Source organism: Lepidothrix coronata, unplaced genomic scaffold (assembly GCF_001604755.1).
Source record: "Lepidothrix coronata isolate B3197 unplaced genomic scaffold, Lepidothrix_coronata-1.0 Scaffold134, whole genome shotgun sequence".
Taxonomy (NCBI): Eukaryota; Metazoa; Chordata; class Aves; order Passeriformes; family Pipridae; genus Lepidothrix; species Lepidothrix coronata.
Genome location: NW_016690314.1, coordinates 1,836,870 through 1,855,388, shown reverse-complemented (window position 1 = coordinate 1,855,388; position 18,519 = coordinate 1,836,870). Strand labels below are relative to the sequence as shown.

General features: G+C 46.0%; 1 long non-coding RNA gene across 1 annotated transcript in view; it reads right to left on the bottom strand.

Moving 5' to 3' along the window:
* Nucleotides 1-6,639: 6,639 nt before the first annotated feature.
* LOC108503278 overlaps nucleotides 6,640-18,519 on the bottom strand; it is a 93,388-nt gene continuing 81,508 nt past the window's right edge. Inside the window, exons 5-7 of the long non-coding RNA XR_001876787.1 lie at nucleotides 13,280-13,381; nucleotides 7,981-8,150; nucleotides 6,640-6,744 (exon numbers count right to left, since the gene is read on the bottom strand). This is a non-coding gene — a long non-coding RNA (uncharacterized LOC108503278). The remainder of the gene's footprint in view (nucleotides 6,745-7,980; nucleotides 8,151-13,279; nucleotides 13,382-18,519) is intronic.

Below are 18,519 nucleotides of genomic sequence, written 5' to 3'. Positions count from 1 at the left end.
AGCAAATCCACTGGCTGCTGCTTTAAATTCTCCATTTGCATTAAAAATTCATCAGAGTATTTATAGCCAAGTTAAAATAAAGCACCACAAACCCCCGCTGGTGTTCAGGACCTGTTGCAATGGGCACCACAGGGAGCACCTTCTGCGGGTGATGGAGGAGGTGCTGAGCCCCAGGGGCTGCTGGCAGGGCTGGGCTGGTGCAGTGCTGCAATGCAGCTCTTGTGTAACCACCTCCCCCTGGAGCTGGGCACCAGCTCCTCACACTGCTCAGGGAGGCAGAGCCGTGGGGGGAAGGCAGTGCCCACAGCCATGGAGGTGTCCCACCACTCCTGCAGGATTGCCACCCTGCAGGAAGGCTCAGTGATCCGACCCAAGGGGAGCAGTCACTGCCTTTTGGCCTTTGGCTGGTCAAACACTAAACAAAACCCCCAAAAAACACCAGTAAAATGAATGCTCTGAGGAGTGACCCCGGCTCAGGGCTGGTCAGGGGGCTGGTGCTGTGTGGGACATTTTCAGAATGAGGGTGGGGAGACCCTGGCACAGGTTTCCCAGAGAAGCTGTGGCTGCCCCATCCCTGGAAGTGTCCAAGGCCAGGTTGGACGGGGCTTGGAGCAACCTGGGCTGGTGGGAGGTGTTCCTGCCTGTGGCAGGGGGTGCCACTGGATGGGCTTTAAGGTCCCTGCCAACCCAAACCATTCTGGAATTCCCTGATCAACAGCTTCCACTCCTAGAGAACCCTCTGGGAAGTAGAAGCTTCAAATGTCAAAGACAGAAAGGTGGCATTTGTCAAATTCATTACGTTCTACAAATCACCTCCTCGCTCCCTGTCCTCAGGAAGGTCAGTGGTGGTGTGGCCATGGCCCCCAACCCACTGCCCTGGCCAGGAGGGGCTGGAAGTTCCACCACACCCCACAGGATGGACAGATGGAGAGGTCTGGGGGGCTGTTCCTGCCCCTCAGGAATACATTTGTACCTTACCCTGGCCCAGAGCAGTGGTAATGCAACATCAGTCACGGGGAAGGTGCCGACGGTTCCTTGTGACGTGGCTCAAACCAGCCTGCGGGGTTTCCCACTGTCTGATGTGCTCAGGGACTCCAGGCAGGTCAGGAGGCCAAAAATACCTGTGAATAGAAGGTGACCTTTGCTGTAACTATATAACTTCTTGTTTATTTACTAAGAGAATTAGAAAACCTAGAGAAGAACAGGGGTGTGTGAAGGAGCAGGGTCAGGCTCCCGAATTTCCCGGTGTTCTGGTTGACTCCTCCCAGAGTCTCCCTTTCATTCACCCATTTAATTGTTGTTAGCAGTGAATGCTCTGGACAGCAGTTGATAGGAGGAAATATGGAAATTCAGAGCTCACCCAACCATTGCAGAAATGTCTCTTCCCAGCTCTGCCCACTGATAGCAAAGCTGTCCTTTGATTGCAACACCTCCAAGACTTGAAACTTCAACTTCTCTGGAGCAAAACTTATTCCAGCTGCACCAAATCGCTGCAGATAAAAGAATCCACATTTGCCTTCCCTACCCAGCCCTGCACTACAGAAATGCAGCAGAGCAGCTCAATTACCAACAGTTACAGCACAGCAGGATGTACAGTTTTCTAATTGAAGACTCCGAGATGCAAGCAATCAATAAAATAAAGAGAACATTTAGAAGAAATAAAAACATACCCTCGCATAAAATATATCCTCATTAGGAGAAGAGATGACTGCTCCAAAAAAAAATCACCGAGGTGCTTCTGTGACAGGCAATTTTTAATCAAAGACAGTTCTATGCAAATTAAGGACAGCAAATCTCTGCAGAAATAATAAACTCTGGCTTAACAGTCCTATCCCTTTCCCTGTGTAGCTGCTGTGGATGCTCCTTTATAATTGGTGCTGGATGATGTCCTTCAAAGATTGTTGCATGTTTTCCAAAGCAAGGACTTCGGAAAAAAAAAATCACTAATAGAAAATTCAGATTTTGAGGCAATTCACAGAATGAAATTTAAAAAAAATATACATATATATAAAAATAATTCTAATTAATTATCAGTGTGGAACACCATTAGGGGAATAAAACTGTGGACTCCTATCAGATTATATAAAACTTCTGCAGGGGCAGAAGCTCCTGAGCTGTCCCACCCTGTCAGGAACACTTATTTTGCTGTGCCACTGCTCCACAGCTCTTCACATCTTACAATACATCCAACAACGTGGAAATTCATTCTCCAGCTGCCAGAAAGCACTCATGAATTTTAGTAACCACCTGGCAATGAAGGGGCTGCCTCAGGTTCTCCCAGGAGTGTTCTCGGAGTGGGGGAGGATTAATCTGTATTACACAACTCACCAGCTCCAATTCCATTGGTGATTTACTGCTGGATATGGGACCTTTGGGAAACAAGGGTGGGTTTTTTGTTGGTTTTTTTGTTTCAAATTCACCTTCAAGTTTGGTGGTTCCTGATTCTCCTCACTTGGACAGAATTTAGAATTTTAGGGGAAATATACCATGGGGATCCACAGCTTTGTGAATCATAGAAATGTTTAGGTTGGAAAAGGCCTTGGAAAAAGCCTTAGAAGATCATCAAGTCCAACCAAACTTGCTAAGATTGAGATGTTGGTGGGAGCAAGGGATGCACAAACCATTCAGTATAAATTAAAGTTAACAATTAATAATGGTTGCAGATTTCAGAAGGAGAGTTTTTTTATTATTATTCTAAACAAAGTTTTGCCTGATTAATGATGTTCCCTGGGAGGAGATGGCAAGTTTTATTTATTTTATTCCTCAGATGCCTCCAAAGTGGTGACATCTCCTATCTGTTAAACAGCAAACATCTTCTTCATTATTGGCACAGGTGGCTGCACATCAACATCTTCTTATCAGAACAAAGTAAACTGAAAAATATTGAAAATAAATCCAGTGAAACACTTGAGAAAAATCCTCAGTGCACGTTGGGACAGGGAATTTAAACACCTTCCTTGGCTTTGTCCTCCAATTTACTGTAAAGTTTATTTTAAAGTGAGTCTGGTTTGAGTTATGATTAATGGTTTTGAAAAGGCTTTTTTTCAGCTGCACATACCAACAAAGGATTTGGAATTAATGCCCATCATCTAACTCCTTCCTTAATGGATTTTTAAGGTCCACTGCAAAGAATCAATCAATAGGAGGGGGAAAGCTCTGCCTGTAATCCATCCTGCCACGTCCAAGGCTCTGCTGTGAGCAGGGGATTTATGATCACCTGAAGGAATTGGAATTATTTGCAGCAATTAACAAAAGCAAAAGAATCATTTGGATTCACTCCAGCCAGGAGGCAAACACAGCAACTCAAAAAGAAAAGGACCAAAAGTTGGGGTCTTTTGGTATTTAAAGAGTATTTTGTGAGTCTTCCCTCAAGAACCTCAGTGCTCAGGCACTGAATGTTTTCTCATCAGGGAACATCTCATTTCCAGGCACCATTGTCAGGACAAAATGACATTTGCAGGTTAATTTTGTACCTTGCACGACTGCACATGACACTCCTGGAACCAGCAAGAACAAGGACATTAAAGCACTTCCATGGATTTTCTCTACTTTTCCCCCCTGCTATTGATTTTTGTCTTTAATTGATAACAGTTAAAGAAATTTAACATTTTCTTAGCTCAGTTCCAACGTGTTTATTTGGTAAATCATATGAAAGCTTTAATAAATTCATCCATATGTGCACAGAGGAGCTGCCACTGACTGAGCTGGAATGGGACAGGAATGAAGATTTTTGGGAATGCCACCAGAAAGGGGTTGGACAAGTAGGAAATGCCTTTTTACAACACTATTGCTCTGGGAAAAGGACCTTTTTTAAACTTTTCAGTTGCCAAAAAGAATTAACAAGAGATTTTCATGGCACCAATGTAAATGATTGTCTGGAAGAAAATCAGCAAACCTGTAAAATTCCAAAAAAAAGTTCTAAAATAACAACAATTTGGAGAACTCCTGAGATAAAAAAATACGAATTTGGTTTCCAAATGGAATCCACAGGCTCCTCTCCACTGATTCCATTGCTCCAGGCAAACACAGAATCAAATTGGTAAAACCCCACATTAAAACTGGAACCACAAAACTCCCAAAGTCATTTTTTCTCTCTGATTCTCCGAAGGGGTGACAAGAACTCTGAACTTTTTTAGTGCCAAAACATTTTATGGGAAAGTTCATCTTAAAAAATGAGCTGTGCCCTCAAAGATACATTGAATTCCTGAGCTTGAAAGTCCTAGAGAGGGCAAAGAACAACTGGGCCACATCCAAGGGATCAAAAAATAGCAGCAGCACTTTCATGTGAGCAATATCCAAAATTTATCTCTTGCAGCAACAATAAAAGAGGTTGAAATGTGGATGGGATTGAGAGAAAGGTCTGAGCTGAGAAATACAAACCTTTAGGGGAGAGCAGAAAAAAAAGGGAACTATTGCCAAACTTGGTTTCTTCTTGAAACACAGTCGGGGTGTGCAAATATGAGGTTCTGGTTGAGCATCTTGGAGTTGTTTCTGTTATTACTCGAGGATATTGAGGTGAAGTTTATTCAATGTACAGGTAAATATCCTCTCCCTGCCTGCTCAGGAACACAAAAGCCTTGCTATGAGCTCTGAAAACCACCTTCATTTCCTTTCTGCTTGTGCAACAGCTTGAGAAAGATTTTTGGCCAAAGTTCCCCGTTTCTGCAAAAATTTATAAAACAGCTCCTGATCTGTGAATATTTCCAGCCTCTAAATACTCTTTAATTTGCTCCTTTTCTGTGCTGACCTGCGTTTTTGCTCACTTGTGAAAATTAATTAAGTATCTGAAGAGCCCAATCAGCCTTTTTGAGAAGAATAAAACATAAAAAGGGGTTTTGTTGAGTTCTCTGCATTTTTCCTCTCCCCATCCAGGCTGCACCTCCCTCTCCTTTTCCTACAATGCACAAAGACCCCGTGTAGGTCATAAGGCTGTTAAAGCAGAATATAGGTGGGTAATACATCAAGAGCACAGTAAACTATTAAACCCCAAAGATGCTTATCAAGCAGGATTAATCCCACACTCAAGCTGAGTTTTATTGATGCTGCAACATTAGTCTAAGGGGTTTTTTTGGAAATCACACAACATTTCCCAGGGGGAAGATGAGACAAATAACACTGCAATAAAAATTCATCATATTTTCCTACCTTGGCTGTTCCTGTTGCTCTGCCAGAACTTTCACCCCAATCTTTCAGCAAATAAAAATCCTCACATCAGTTTTGACTGAACAGCTCACACAGCATAAAATTGCACTTGAAAAAGGAAATAAATTGGCTATTTTCCTGCTGTTTGTACTTATCTATGTACAGATGATCATTAAAACGGGGATATCCCATAGGGATGTGCCCATGGGCATTCTGGAATGAGCTCTGGAAGGAGCCTCTACACTTCAATCACCACTCTGGTTACTTTGCAGAAGATTAATTGTCTATGGTGTTTATGTAAATAGGGAAGTGAAGATTCCTGGGCACCCTTATCCATAAATTAAAATCAATGTTTCCTGCAGTTGTGGCTGTAAAGGGGAAATAGAGCCTGACTGGATGTAATGAGGCATTTGTGTTCTCCATAACTCTAATTTACTGTTACTGCTCCAAGAACCAGCACCTCTTGTTTAGGCTGTTAAGTGACAATAAGTGCGGCTCAAATAAATCCTAATGAACACTCCTGGGTCACCTTACTGGATTTATGGGGCACAATCAGCATTACTTGAAACAACTGCAGTCTTTGGGGCTGCCTGGGACAGTCTGAGCCAGGGATTGGATCCTTCAGGACACACATAGGGATGGACAGGGAGATTCCTGAGGAGCCTGGTTTGGGAAGGGTGATCTCCCCCTGAGGTTTTCTTGATAGCTGCCTTGGGAAAATCATTCCAGTGACTAAAATCAAACACAAACCCTCTTATCTCTTGCTGCCTTATTTCCACACACACACAGAGTGGATTTTCTCCCAACACATTTCCCTGAACAAAACAATTCCAGGCACATGCTACAGAAAGGGCTCCATGTTTTGCTGCCAGGAAAATGCTAAACCCATAAGGGACATTTTTAGGAGTCAGACCAGGCTGTGGTTCCTTCTGTGCTTTGGAAGAAGAGCAGCTCCTCCTTCCAGCCACGTCCACGGGGGACACGAGCGCTCCCAGGAAGGCCCAGTGGCCCTTCAGAAGCCTCTTAGCACCAGCAAAGCAGCTTTTTGGAAGGTCTTCCACTCAAGTGGTTCTCTCCAAAGACTGAGCTACCTCCTGTCTGCAATTCCCCTTCCAAAAATGTTCTGAGCAGGAGTTAAGGAGGGCACTGAGCCAGAGATGGCCAAGGAAGGAAGAGCAGCCCCCGCTCAGATCCCCAGGCTCAGAGCTAAGGCATGAAATCCAAAGTCTAATTTAAGTCCTGTTGGCTCCAATGAGACAATCCAGTCTCCACAGGGAGAGGATGGCAAGCCCTCCATTTTTGTATCCCCTTACAACCCACGACAGTTCCCAAAAAATGTGAGGACGTTTTGCTTTTCAATTAAAATAATGTACTTACATAACACCACTGCTTTTCACGCTGCTGGGCCTGGTCCTCCCTTCAGGAGCTTATCACTGTGATCCAGATTTCTTTATCCACCTTTGTATCTCATTCCAAGGGAGCTGGGCAGGATTTCAATCCAGGACCAGAGTGTTTCCACAGAAAAGCCTCCCCAGCCCCATTATGTGTCTGAGCAGGGGGCATGTGGTGCAGACCATTGTCATGCTGCCCTCCTTCATCTTCCTGAAGCATAAAATAGAAAAATGCTTCAATTTTTAACCTATTTTTGAGCAAAATAAAAGCCTGACCTCTCTACAGTGCCTAAAGACTAATCTTGAAATCATGAGAAAGACTTTTATCATGAGAAAAGACTCTTAATTCTTCAGTTGCTAATATTACACAGTGAAAGGCACTCACCACACGAGCCTCCCTTATGGAATGTGCTCTCCTATTTATTAAAAATAATATTATCACTACTGCCTATTTATTTAATGCTTTTCCTCTTCAAAGCACTTTTTAGGCATTAGCTAATTAATGTAATGACTTGTGATGTTTCAAGTGCTCCTCTCCTGGGCAGAGCTGGAGGGAGGGCGAGGAGAAGAGCTGGGATTTGCACAAGCCCAGGCTCTCTGCAGCACCTCCAGCCTCTTCAGAGGGACAGGGGGAAGCCAGGCCAGGGTTCTGTGGCCCTTGGACACCTGTGGGATGCAGCAGAGGGAAGGGAATGCTGGGCAGGTGTTGGATGTGCAGCACTTTGGGTTAAACTCAGTGCTCCCAAACACAGAGCTCAGCACAGCCCAGCTAATGTGGCCCCTTGTGAAACCACCCCTACTTGTGCTGCTCACAACAAGGTGACATTTATGAAACTATTAACTTAATAACTCCATTATGCTTTACTGCAACCCCTCAGACATTGGCTCTGCAATGCATTCCCTCACCAAAGCTGTCAGAGTTATTTAAATATCATTAAACCATAAGGAATGAGCTCTTTTCCCTGCCCTGGGGAAGCTGCCTCAGCATCCATCACGGCAGGTACGTTCCCCCTTTTTCCCCTAAAGCCTCCTGCTGCTCCCATGGTACAGGGACAGCCTGGAGAGTCCACTGAGATCCCAGAAAACGAGCAGAGATGGAGCCAGGAAAGCTGTGCAGACACACCATGCAGCAGTGTCACCACCAGGGAGGGGACATTTGTGCAGCACCAGGAGCCAGACGGGGCAGTTGTATTTTAAGTGTATTTTACACACAGATGGTATGTTCAAAACTTTCCTTATATCAAAAAGTGTTCTGTGTTACAGGAAAATTTTCAGTGGAACAAAAAAAAAAAAAAATATATCTCCTGCTGGGTGACATCAGTGAGCACCTAAACCTGAATAAGAACTCTGGCTTTAGAAACAACCTAAACACAAACCAGCCCCGTGGCACCAGGCCTGTGGACAATTTAACATTGTATGTGCAAAGGAAAGGCTTTTTCCAGCTTACCTTAATGATGGGAAAGGTGAAATTTTCCTTTAAACTACGTCCCCAGTTAATAAAGCAAGAACTGTGTGCCTTGGGGCTTCCATTCCTCAGAGTTAACACAAAGATTCCAGCTGCTTCTGTCCAGGAGAATTGCACTCTAAACAGTTTTACTCCCCTGCAAGTCTTTTTTTCTGAATGGCAGATAAAATAAAATGAGGCACTTCTAGCACATAACTGTTTAAAATCACCTCTTATTCCTGGCTGGAAGCTGCAACCCAAGGGAAAAACCTGCCTTTCCAAAGAGCATCCTGCAACCCTTAACTGCTTGGAGCATCCCCATCCTTGGGAAAAACCCGAGGCATTTCTGCTCAAAATGTGTGTTTCTGGGTTACTTCCAGTCTCCAGGTTTTAAAGAGCAACATTTTTATTTCTTCAAAATGCCTTGCTATTGAAATTTATTTAGGGGATGTTTGAATTTTATTTTTTTTTTTAATTCTTCCTTCCAGTCTCTTCTTTGCTTTTTGCCCTCACTAAAACTTTACTTGCAGAGCAGGAGGACAGAGCAACAGCACAATATATCTGTGTAAAATGTGCAGATGTTCTCACCTGCATCTGTATCATTAACAGTGATTAACAGAATATGGCATCTACAGACAAAATGCACCCACAGACCATCTTCTAACGCCTCATTTTTGCAGGGTTATTTTTTCCTAAAGTCTGTGTTGGTGCCTTGGAACACAAAAGCTGCAATGCAGATTAGAGGGTTCATTTGAAGAAGCCTCTTTTAGGGGATGTGGATCTGTTATGTCACCCCTTTGGGTTTGTTCCTGGGTATTACTTGTTGGTTCTTTTCCACTATGGGAACTCCGTCAGATGAACATCCAAGTTATTTTTTTAAACCTGTATCAACACTTTTTTGCTTAATGATTTGAACAGTGTATTCCTGGTCTGTGATTATTTTTGGCTCCTCCACAACCCCAGTAACACAGAAGTCATCATTTTGAGGCCTTTGTGAAGTGCCCTAATGAACAAGCACTGCTAGGAACTGAAGAACATGCCAAACTAGCAAAAAGCCACTCAGCTCATCAGGGATGCTCTGAATTCCATTGCTACCATTTCCAGCCAAAATGAAGCAAAGCCAGACTGCCCCAATCCAGGGAAAGCATCAGCCAGGTGAGAAATTAGGTCATGAAGCAAAACTTTGCTTCCATGAGCCACGAGTAGCTGATGAGGTTCTGTGTCCTCAGAGCAAGTGTGTCCTGGCACAGCCACAGAGGGACTCTGAGGTGGGAAATGTCCCCTCATTTCCTACATTTTGGGAAGGTTTGATCCTGCTCAGGCACGTGGCTCCTCAGTATCGTCTCAGGGACACAGGAATCCAGGAGTCAACACAGTGCACAGGATTCCTGGGTCACTGCCCCTCAACAGGGAGGATTCAGGGAGCTGCCAACCAGACAGACACCAACCTGCAGCTGGACAGACCTGGGAAGTGGCCTTGATGTGCCAGGGGAGGGTCAGGTTGGATATCAGGAAAAATCTCTTCACTGGAAGAGTGTTTGAGTGTTGGCACAGGATGCCCAGGGAGGTGGGGGGGTCACCATCCCTTCAGTGTTCAAACAACAAGTGGACTTGGCCCTTCACAAGAGGGTCTGCTGACAACTCAAAGGTTGGGCTCAGTGTTCCTGGAGGTCTTTTCCAGCCCCAGTGACCCTGTGGATATGGAAGCCAGCTCAGGAGGGGGATCAGTGGAGCCAACGGGACCCTTCACCCCAGGCAGCCCAGGAGAGGTTCCCAGAGCTCCCCACCCCGTCTCCTACCCCAGTGAGGGTCCAGCCACCCCCCTGCAGCTCCAGCCAGGCACAGGGGACACTTGTGGGGCCCAAATCCCCAGAGGGATGGGGGTGAGCAGCTGGAGCAGCTGGGGCAGCAGATGCTCTGCAGCTCCCAGGACAGTGTCCTCTCTCCAGATCCCAAAAGCCACACTGTCCTTGGGAGCTTCAAAGCACAATCTGCTGAAGAAAGGCCACAACATCCCCCGGGGGGTGGGGGGGGGGCAGGAGGCCCTTCTCCCAGAAACTGCTGAGCTAACTAATTGCTAATTGCTCCCTGCTCATTACCACTGAAGATGGATGAAAGCTATGGAGACATAAACCACATCATTAAAGCAAGAGGTTGTGGAAACCAGGCTACACAAATCCTGTTTCATAACCAGATGTTTGAAAAGAGTTTTTCCTCACTGCAAGAAGCACGTGGGAAGTTTGCCTAATGGATTATCATGGCTAATCCCTCATCCCCCCAAAATATCTTCAGTTCGCAGTCACCAACACAATGGGCTCACCCAAACTCTTTGGGAATTCCTTTGCTCTGGTTACAAAGCAAAGGAACACATGGGAAAAAAAACCTCCCAGATCCCTCCTAGGCAGACAAAAAGAGAAATTCTCTCCCAAGGAAACAGTGAGCCAGGATGCAACTCCTGGATCCTCCCCACCCAAAAGACACCTCCCAAGGAATAGGGTGTGAAAGGGCAGAGCCAGCACCTGGATGAACATCTGGAGCCATTCCCTGCACCTAAACCTACAGGAAGGGCTGGAAAGGAGGTGTTGGAGGTGAGGAAGGCTCCAGCTGACAGTCCTGCTCCAGAGTTTCCCTCCAGGTCTTTTATCCCTGCTAGAAGAACATGAGACAGTGTTTTTCTCTAACTCAGCAAGGAATATTCAGCTCTGCTTCAAACCCATGAGCCACCTCCCTCCCAACGCTGATACTGATCTAAATATATTTAAATTGAACAATAATATTATTAAGCGCCTTTCTTGTCTTCAGTGTTTGTATTCTGAGGCTTTTAGAGGAAATTTTGAGATCTATCAAAGTATCTGGAAATGTACTAATTATTTCCATGATGATACGATCCCAAGTGGCAGAGTAAACATAATTACCCATATTAATAGAAAACAAAATTAGCAGCACTCCAAGGCTCTGTGGGCTTCAGATAGCAAATATTGTCACAGTTGATCATTCCCCACAAAAGGCTATTTATTATTCTTGTAAGTAAAACTGCACCCATTTAACAAGGAATCTCAGTGACCTGGTGTCTCTCCAGCATCTCCCTTAGCGAGAAAAGCTCAGTGTGAATGAAAAGCCCCCAGATTTTAAAGTTAGATTATTTTGACTTGATTGTGCCCTGCTTTGAAACCCATGAAACCCTGCAGCTGAGTTTTCTTTTTTTAACTTTTCTGAGTGTCAGAAACCTCGGGTATGGTTGTTAAAAACCTAAGAAAGAAAGTGAAAGGATTTCACTGATTTCACTTTCTGCTGAAAATCCTCCTTTTCAGGGAGCTGAAGGGATATCACTGGATCTTTTGTTACTTTTGTGAGCCTGTAAAGGTTTGCCTTTTAAAAAAACCCAACCAAAAGAACACCAAAATATGCAGACTCATGCTTAAAGTAAGATTTCCTCCTCTTTGCTCTCTGTAGGAGCCCTTACGTGTTCCAGGAGTGTTTTACCTCCAGCTTTGAAGCGCTGGGAGATTTCCCTTCCACTCAGGGAGCACCTCCTGGGGCTGCAGCAGCTTTGTTCCCCAGCCCTGAAACAGCAGCTCTGCCTCTCAGAAATCTCACAGGGATGAAGTCCAGGGACAGGAAAATTCCTGTGTGCTGGAACAGCACAACAGCACCATCCCAGCAGGGACCCAGCAGGGCAGGGGACAGGAGGGGACACGGGCAGGGAGGGAGGATGGAGCATCCCCTCTGCCTTCCCAGGGCTCAGCAGGAGCTGCTGCCACTGACACCACAGATATTCCATTTAGAACCCTGACAGAACATTCCCTTCAACATCAGAACAAATGACAGGGATAAAAAGCCAAGGACAAACCCAAAGGCAGGCAGGACCTGCTGGAGGAGAACCTGACCCACCCACTGAGGTTCCATCACCACAAAGCCACACTGGTGGCTCCCAAGGACACAGAGCTGCCCCAAAAAATAGGAATTTGCTCTTTTGCTACTAAAATTCCACACTTTGAACAAAATACACCATCACAGTCTTTCCCTCTTTGGCGTGGGAACGGTTGGATGCTATCGGAGTCAGTGAGACACCACACACCACCTTTAACCCCTCCCTGCTTCCCAAGGCCTGAGTCAACACAGGAGTTGTCTCATCCCCTTCCAGTATCACTGATCTACCTCGTTCCTGAAGGCAAAATCCAATTAGAAATTTAAATAATAATTAAATGAAAGCCTTGTAAATCTCAATTCACATATCCCACAATTCTCACCTTCCTCCCCGTGTCTCCCTGCTAAGCCTCCTCTGCCACAGCTTCTCCTTGCAGCTACCTCGGGTTTAGCATTAAGTGGTGAAGCATAAAATGCTATTTAAATACTATAATTTCAAGAGCAAGCAAAGAACATCCCATTTATCTTCACTAACCTTGAATATGCCTGTCCCATCTAATGAAAAAAGTGATTGAAGGGACTTATTTCAGCTCACCATCCCAAGGCCCCCATAAAAGCTGAATGGTAATTTAATTAGTTTCCTTTCTGGTGATTAACTAGGAATTTCTGATCATTTAATCTGAGTGCACTTTGATTCATTAAGTATCTGTTTCCATTTTTTTATGAGGTGATTAAATAACCCTGTCCAGGTACTCACCATGGTTGGTGTGCTGTGGGTTTTGTGGGAATCAGATGGGAAATATGCAGGGTGGGAACTGCATTTCCAAACCTTTTTGGGGCTCTCCTGGCTAGATGACAAATCAGCAGCTAATTTAGCCTGGCAGAGCTTGCAAACCATGAGCCAGATCCTGCCCCGAGGAAAACCAGCAGGGGCCTGTGAGGCTGCTTTTCCCTGTGGCCCTGGTGTGATGCTACATTCCCTCTCTGCCTGACCCCCAGGAGGGGCAACACCTGCCCCAAACCAGGGCTGAGGACTGATGTCAAACCAGGGTCATTAAGTGGGAGATTCTCCCACTGCCCTCCTGCTCCAGTGCCATTTCTCCTGAGCAAAGCAATCCCTCCCTCCGCTGATCCATCATCGCCCCTTGGGACCAGGGAGGTTGTAACTGCTGGCCTGGCTCATAAAGGATGATTAAATAAATCTATTAAAGTGCTGGGAAGACTTAGAGTGCTATATACTTAACTTTTTATTTAGATTTAAAGCTTATTATAAAGACTGTACATGCTCTCCAGGCACCCATAGCAAAAGGAAACTCATGATCCCTTCAAATGTTGCTTAGCACCATAATGGGATAAGGGAAGTTAAATTATCAGGCAGCTGATACTGCAGCAAAATACACCTCATCAACTCCACCCTCAGAGAAAATGGAAGTACCTCCAGCAGCCAGAGGACACCAGGGCAGGTTTCTGAGCACAAACACACTGTGGTTCATTTTAATCCATTCTGCCAGGATGGTGAGATGGGATTTGATTCCTTCTGTGAAAGAAAAAATTAAGAAAATCCAGAAGCTGGACAGTGCCTCAATTCTCTTTTTCTTTGTTTTGATCCCCAGATCAGATGGATATAAGGCCACTTGATCACCCTGAATGAATTCCAGGGACACTCAATACAGCCATTCCCACCTCCAACCCCTGGAAAGCCAAACTGCAGCGCTCCAGGGAGGAACAAGGAACGTGAACATCCATCCAACACTTCCCATGCTCCACACAACAGGGAATGCCTGTCCCAGCCTTCCAGCACTCCCTGAAGGTCCCCAGCTCATTGTCTGCACTGAGGCTGCACAGGAGCAGCTCAGCCCCAAGTGCTGCTCCGGCTGCATCCCAGGATCCAGCAGCTCTGCCCAAGGAGCTGCTCTTCACCACAACCTTGAGGGAAGTTTCCTGTGTTCCCTTGAACTCCTTTTTATGTTTTCTGAGCCTGCACCTCATAAGAAGTGTTATCCAGGTCACCAGGAGAAGCACAGCACAATTTCCCCCTGGTGTTTTACAGTATGGAGATAACTCGGTGCAGTTTGAAGAATAAGGAAAGATTTTTAAGGGCTCTAAAAGTAGGGTAGAAACAGGAAAATCCCAATTAGTGTGGAACCACCTAATAAACACTGCCTTATTCGTGACAAAGATTTTCAGGACTTCAAATTGGACCTAAAACTCATTTCACTAAGACTTGGACATACAAACAGAAGGTGAAAAACGGTACCCAAGGAATTCCCAAAACCAGCTGCCAGCCCCAGGCAGCCAAAAACCAGGCCCAAGGCTGCTCTCCTCCCAGCCCTTGCAAATTTTAAGGTTGCCTTAATCACCACAGGATGTTTTTATTCTTTTTTAATTAGTTATATTGTCTTTACAATTGGGATTCTGAGGCACCTTTTATTCCCCCCTCAACAGGAGCTTGATTTTCTCTCTAAGTGGAAGCTGGAACACCCGCATGACATCACATTTTACAGGGCTATGACTACACCTTTCAGCTCTGGCAGGTCAGGGATAATGCTGGGCTTTGGGACCTGGCTGGTTTCCTTTATTCCAGCCCAGCATCCCAGCAGGAACCAGCTGGCTCCATGGGATAGGGTGGGATTGCACAGGGTGCATTTGTCACCCTTCCCAATAATTAATCCATTTCTCTGCCTCAAATCACAGCAAAGGCAGCAGAGTCACTGGGGGAGAAAGGTGAGAGCCTCCCACCAACATTTGTCATTTTACTGAGACACAGATTCCTAAATCAAGGCTTCCCTCTCCAGTGCTGGAATCAGACAAATCTGCATGAGGCACAAAAGGAAAGCTGACAGCAAATAAGGAATGTGTCCTACTTCTCCAGCCTGAGGTACAGCCCCACCTGCCAGTATAATCTGCCTTAAAAACAATTCATCTGGAACACAGTTCCTTGCCAAAATTTTGTTATTTCAGAGCAAGTCCGGCCCTTTAATTATATCAAATGCTTTTCAGAGGATAATGCAAAAGGTGTTATAATTCTAATTGTGCACTAAGAAAATGTGTCATGACAGTAAAGACGTCCCAGGTGATATTCAGGAGAACAATATCAAGATGGGAGAGTGGAGGAAAGGCTGCAATTATTCCATGCAGGCAGGACAGGGAATCGTGTTGGTGGGCTGGAGGGAGTTTGCTGGTTTGCATTTTGAAGCCTCTCCTTTTGGCAATGTGTCATTCTTTGGGAAGGGAGCCACAGGTCATTGTTCCCAGCCCTGCAAACGAAGGTAAAACCAAGCACAAACACAACCTCATTCCCACAGCAGGAGCTGGAGGGGCATCAGCCAGGTCTCCAAGGAAAGGCCCTGAGGATGAGCAGCATTCCTGGCTCAGACACATACTGGGGGGGAAGGTGGTAGAGCCACAGGTTAGGAAAAAAATTTGTTTAGCTTTTAGAACCAGCTGTTCTTGCCAACTGCCTCAAAAAAACCTCAAACTAAAGCAAAGTCCCCTGAGAGGCAGCAGCCTGAGCCTCTGTGAACAGACACTGTGACTGCAGGCTTTGGGGAACAAGAAACCAGAAACTAAAATATCAGACCCAGTGCTGGGGATCAGGTGGATTCTGAGCCCAGCTGGAGGGGGGTGGAACATTCTGAAGCATTAAATGCATGTTCTAGACACGCACATCTGCACGAAGGAGGCTCAGGACTGGTGTCTGCAGGAGAAAATGATACAGAGCTAAAACTGGTAACACTGGGGAAGAAAAACTGCTGAGAAAACTGGTTTAGAGTGGAAAGTGAGTGACCCACAGAACATGGGAGGTGACTGCCTCACATGTGATGGCCAGAGTGGGCCAACCCAGCAAACCCAGCCCTTGTGGGGCAGAAGGGAGCTGAGCAGTGTCAGCACAGCCACACCCAGGGCTGTGCAGTGAGGGACAATCCAGGAGTGATGCCACTTCACCACACACAGACTCAGCCTTCAGGACAATGAGCCTTTTGCCCAAAGCAGCACTTCTCTGGAATCACACCCCTGCTGGCACTGGGGCCACAGAGGGCAGGGTAGAGGAACAAAAGTTTTATCCCAGTGGTTGTGGCCGTTTCGCCACCGTTCCATGGGCAGGTTAATAAATTAACTCAAATTAAATTCAAATGTTCCACCATTCCCAGCAGGGATTTCTCCCCAGCAGCTGTACCACGAGTGCATCACTGCTGAGCACGAGGCTGCCCAGGTGGGAAAACACAGTTTAAAGCATGGCTGGGAGGGGAAGGTTGTGTTGGTCCCTCTGCATTCACTCACACAGCATCACACACTCACCCAGAGGGGCTGACAACCCCCAGGGAAGGATTCACACTTTGCATTAACAGCACTGGCTCTTGGGAAGCTCCTGCCAAAGCCCAGGGCTGGGCTGGGGAAGGAGCCTCCAGGAGCAGAAGTGCTGGAAATGCTGTCTCAGAGCAGCCCAATATGAAAGGAGATGAGGATAATGAGGATACAATGGGAGAAGATAAAGATGAGACAGAAATTACAGTGGGGATGCCTCATTCCACAGCCCATAAATCCCTCTGGGGTCAGAGCCCTCCGGCTGCTGCTGGATGCACATCACTGGAATCCACGAGAGGGAAGGCAGGAAAGAGATTAAAATGTTCAATCATTTGCAAACACTCCCCAGATGAACACCAGTGTGTGCTGGAAGAACAGCCCCAACACAAAACACTGCACCACGTGCTGGGAACACACAATGAATCATGGGAATGGATGGATGGATGGATGGATGGATCCAGGGTTTATCCAGCTAAGGGAGCACACTCCCAGAGTCAGCTCCAGCCTGGAATCATCATGGATCATGGTCTCCCTGGGCTTGGAGGCACAGCCAAACTACACCCAAATCCCATCCCCTGTCAGCACCCACCCCCTGACAGGCAGGACCCCATGTGGCCACAGCACATCGGAGATGTCACCTCGGTGTTACCAAAATCTAAACTAATATCAAGACAAAAACCATCAGCAGCATCAGAAGAAAAGTTTCCTGGGAAAATTCTGCCCCTGAAACCCTTTGGCAGTGCCCAGAGGGGAAAACTTCCACCTCTATTAACTCATTTCATGTCCATTGATTTTTGTAACGTCACCATCCTGCACTTCCCACCCGAGCCAAACACTTCTCCCTCCAAACAGTCTCTGCTGGCTGGACACATCCCAGGAGAGGCATTTGCTTTGTTTGTACTTTTATGAAGCATTGCTGCTTTTCCCTGGAATTTTATTGCCCTGTCAATGAGGATGCAATACCAAAAGCTGCTTTTATTTTTGCTGGGACAGAGCTGAACAGGAATAAAGCCACCAGCAATGCACTCGCCCTTTCTTGATTTCCACGTAGAAACACTTCACAGAGCCTCTCTAAAAGCTTTCCTCACCGAAAACTTTACCTCCCAAACCTCCTCCTGAGCCCACAAAGACCTGGACATCACTCAAGACTTGCCCAGGGTGGAGCATTCCAGGGCTGACAGGATTTTGATCATCTTTTACCTTGCAAGAAACATTAACATAACGCTCTGACATCCCAAAAATTAACAAAGATGGATAAAACCTCTTCCAATTCAATTCCCCCTCATGGAAAAGGTCACTCCCCTCCACGTGCTTTTCTTTTTTTGTCTCCAAAGAGAGGAATGAGAGTGCCAAACCATCAAAGCTAAATTAAAAACCCTTAAAGTTTATACAGCAGACTTTTTTTCACACATCAATCATTACTTTTCAGGCCTGACAGCACAGCCAGCACCACTTCTGTTCTTATTGGACGTGGTGATCCTGGTGAGTCCCTTCAAACCCTGGATAGTCCATGATTCTATTCCAGGATACACCAAACCAAAGTCACCTCAGAGCCTCTTTCCTCCAGACTTTCAGCAAGCTGAAGGTACTTCCACATTTTTGCCATTTCTACGCTGAAGGGTGCAGAGAATTTAAATTATTTAACCCACATCTGTTTAATCAGAGATGCCTTTGGAAAGGCTGGTTAACTTGAAATGCCATTTCAGTTTGGTGGCTGGCTTTTTTCCCCACTTTCCCACGCACAATATGCCAGTGAGAATAACACCCTCCCACCCTCTGGAGGGACACAGCACAGGACCTGCCACACTCCCCTCCACGCACAGGGATAAAGTCTAGCAAAGGGTTTGTCAGACAGCTTTGTCTTGGCCTTGTTTGCTGCAGGTAAAAATGATTTGTGGGCTGGAGAGCCCAGAAAAGGGGCTGATCCCCCAGCCCGGGTGGAATGGCAGCCACAGCCTTGGGATTCCATGGAACACGCCCAGATTTGGAGATGCTACTTTAAGAAACGTGAGGGATACGCAGGAAACAAGTTTCTCCAGCCCTTTTATGGAATTACTTGAGTTCTACCCATGACATCCCTGTCTCATGAAAGCAGTTTGTGCACATTTAAAACTAAGGGAGCAGAGAACTGGACCTTCCCTCCAAAGGAGGGTCAACACAAATCAGAAAACACAGAGAGATTGCAGAGCTTCACCAGAGAAGAGGAACTGAAACCCTAACCCTCAGCCTGTGTTGCCTGCCCCTGTTTTGGACATCTTCAACATTTCCATGCACAAATCCCCTTATTATTATTATTATCATGGAGCCACAGACTGGTTTGGGGTGGAAGGGACCTTAAAGCCCATCCAGTGCCACCCCCTGCCATGGGCA